At 49.1% G+C, this 3333-nt stretch overlaps 1 pseudogene; it reads left to right on the top strand.

Annotated features, from left to right (window-relative positions):
• The first annotated feature begins 430 nt into the window (after nucleotides 1-430).
• On the top strand, nucleotides 431-2250 carry LOC103643682 (uncharacterized; annotated as a pseudogene).
• Nucleotides 2251-3333: the final 1083 nt, after the last annotated feature.

Raw genomic sequence — 3333 nt, 5'->3', positions numbered from 1 at the left:
ATTAGGTTAGGCCATGCCAAATATAGGTCGTGCCAGAAATTGTGTGCTTTGGGCCGGCCTATCAAGCACAACACAAATATACACCTATAACCTATCTCCTACGGCCGCCCTTGGCTGGGGATTTTTTTTTCTCCCTCTATTCACCGCTCTCTCTCTCCCTCCTTAATCTTCTTCCGCGGCAGATTTTTCCCAGGCGCCGCGGGCGATATTTCCTGGAGGCCGCACCCTTCTTCTTCACAGCGACCAAGCTGCATCTCCGGCGCTCCTCCAGCTCGGTGCCCAGTCGCTCAGCTCGCAGCGTTCTCTCTGCCCGGCCGTCGTCAAGCTCCCTGCGCGCGCCCCATCTCGCCGCGCTCAACTCCAGCTCGCCAGCCACGGCATCTCCTAGCTCCCTGTGCGAGCGCCTGCTTCCTGGCCGCGTCCTCTGCTCCGTCGTCCCCAGCGCCGGCCAAGTCCCTCCATCGCGGCGCCCCTGCTCGGTTTTCTCCATGGCGCCGGATCCCCTGCAAGCTCGCTCAAGTCGCCGCGCTCGGTGCTTCCTGCGCACGCCGGTCCTAGCTTGGCCGACCGCGCAGGCTTCCTACTCCCTGGCCGCCGCGCCACTCAGCTGCCTGCTCTGCTCGCCGCGCGCGCTCCTCTCTGCTGCCGCATCTCCGGCCCAGCTCGGACTCCAGCTCCCACGTTCGTCGCCGGTCTTCCCTGCGCCTGGCCTTCAGCTCGCCTAAGGCGGCTTCCTCTGCCGGCCGTGCGTTCACCCAGACCCGCGCCGTCCCTGTTCCTCGCCTCTGCACCCAGCCGCGCCCTGCGCACTTCTCTGTTTGGCCATGTCGCTCCTCCCTGCTAGTCGCAAGCTGTCGAGCTCCTATCTCCTGTGCGCGCCTCTGTTCCTGGCCGTGCTCGGATCCAGCCCAGCTCGCCCTTGTGCTGGCCGTGTGCTCCTCGTCCAGCTCGGTCGCGACCTTGCCGTCGTTCCGTGTGCTTAGCCATCAGTGTTCACCGGCCATCACGACATCCCCAGTCTATCGCGCCATGCTTCGGTCGTCGTCTACATCGTCGTCTGGCCGGTAGTGGTCGCCACTAGCTCGCTTTCGTTCAAATCGCCACCGCGAATACTTGAGTCTCTGGTCGTGTGTCTTCTATCTCGCGCTAGTCTCGTCCGCTGCCTCGTCAATGCCGTCGTCGTCCTCCCTCACGGCGTTGTTGTTTACCCCGCTACTATAGTTGTGCCTCATGCGCTGCTCGTCTGAAATGACCAGGCCAAGTGAACATCCTGCGCGACTCAAGTTCGATTCGTCAAAATTATTCAGTCGAGAAGATCTTCAGCAATTGATTACTGAAGAAAAGAAGGCCCCTCGATGACGTCTACCTAGTACTCGACGGAAAGTCTGAAGTAGAATTTATCACTGTGTCCGTGGAAGTGGAGCGACTTAATATTGGTAAGCGAACGCGTTACTTCGAATAGTTGGTATGATAATTTAATTGGCTAGATTTATTAATTGTGATAGTTTTCGTGTTTAGCACAGGCACATTGTGATAGGGTTAAATATATGTGAAATACGATAGAGTTAGTAATGTGATAGAGTCTAATATTATTAAATCGATGCCTCGTGTGATGTGTCCAGTATGCTGCTTCCTTGATGCTTGCGCAAAATCTTGTTGATTAAGAAATTAATAAACTTGTTGTCATCCTTAGTCTGATTATTTGGCGTTCGAAGTTAGTAAATCGAGATATTATAATTAGTTTGTAGGATATGCAAGTGAGTCCGGAAAAGAAGTTTAGACAATTAAATAAATTGCTTCTATCTATTCTATGAATGTTTTAGTGGTAGGTGTTTTCTGTATTGCTCGTGTCAAATGGTGATTGTTGTTCCGAGTGTCTAAACCTAAGTAATATAAATAAGCTGGTTACAACTAAAACTTGAAAACTTTGTAGTGAATAGTGCACGTAAATACTTTAAATATTTAATCCTGTTCGGTATGGTGATAATTAGTCATGTGCTATTCCTGTCTATACGCATTCATGTGCATCATGCATTTCGATTAGGTACGATAATTGATCACGTGATGCGGAGAACCAGAGCTGAGTCGACCACAAGAGGATGGAAAGTGCGAGCTTCTCCATAAGATGAAGCTGATGGACCAACCGGAAGATGGATAATCGGAACAAATGCGAAGACAAAAGATGGTCGTCGAGCGGACGTCATCTAACAAACACTAACGTAGTGTTTATTCCAGGCAAGCCCCGGTGCATGCAACCCCTTCCTTGTGTTTTTAAATTATTTTTACACACTTTAATTCTAGTGAATGTGCATTAGGTTTATAGGAGTTCCTTAAAAACCCTTTGATGCATTGCCTACCTTGATATCCATACCTTTATAGATACTTCTGATGAAGTATCAAAACATGATTTACAAAAATGCTTATCCGTGCTTAGATCTTGTGGATAGAGGTTGTCCTTTGCGTTAATGCCTAGCTCAGGGGTTATCCTGAGGAAGGATGGCTTCTGCCTGCAAGAATATTTTCATTGGGAGCAATGGTGGGATCTTACTACAAAGTTCCCTATAATGCTCTTTTCATCCTAAGGAATACAAACAGTCCTAAGGATGGAAGTACTTAAATCGGGACTTGGGCTAGGAACAGGTGATGCTCTGCCCAGGTTAATTAAGGATTGGATGCGTATGTAGGCCTGTATGATCAAGGACTATCTTAACTGGCCACATGCCCTAGATATGAGACTGGGTAAGCTTGAACCCAGCTATTCCATACGTGAAAAGACAACCGCGCACTGGGTGTGGGAGATGGTGGGAGTAGCGTGTACCCTTTTGGCTGGAGGCTGGATGGAGGAGTACTGTGCTCCCGGGTAGCGCGGACCGATTCACGTTGTGGAGGATCTGTGGGAACGGTTGACATATGCAAGGGTTAAGTGCTACATATGTCGTGTGGTTAGAGATCCTCAGCTGAGTAAATCGATTCGGATCGCCATTATATCCCCGGAGAGTGGAGACTTGGTCACTGACCTGCAACCTAAGTCAGGATGTAAACAATATGAGCAAAAATAATGTTGTATTGATGAGATGGTGAAATTAGACTAGGTGCAACCAGAGTCTATTAATATTTAATCTGGCGTTAAAATATTGAAAGTAAGGACTCACTTTAGTAAGCTTTTTCTGCAAAAGTATCTAAGTTGATTCTTGCTAAGAGCCTCTCCTTGATTCCTAAATCCAGCATATCCTTGAGAGTCTTTTTCCTTAGTCGGGTAAGACTTGCGAAAGTACACTTCGTACTCAGGGCTTTGTCCCATGTTGTTTTAGGTGAAGAGCCTATGGAGTTTTG

The sequence above is a fragment of the Zea mays genome, chromosome 1, assembly GCF_902167145.1.
Source record: "Zea mays cultivar B73 chromosome 1, Zm-B73-REFERENCE-NAM-5.0, whole genome shotgun sequence".
In the NCBI taxonomy this organism is placed as follows: Eukaryota; Viridiplantae; Streptophyta; class Magnoliopsida; order Poales; family Poaceae; genus Zea; species Zea mays.
The sequence above is the reverse complement of the archived record's forward strand: the minus strand, read 5'-3'. Positions and strand labels throughout refer to the sequence as shown.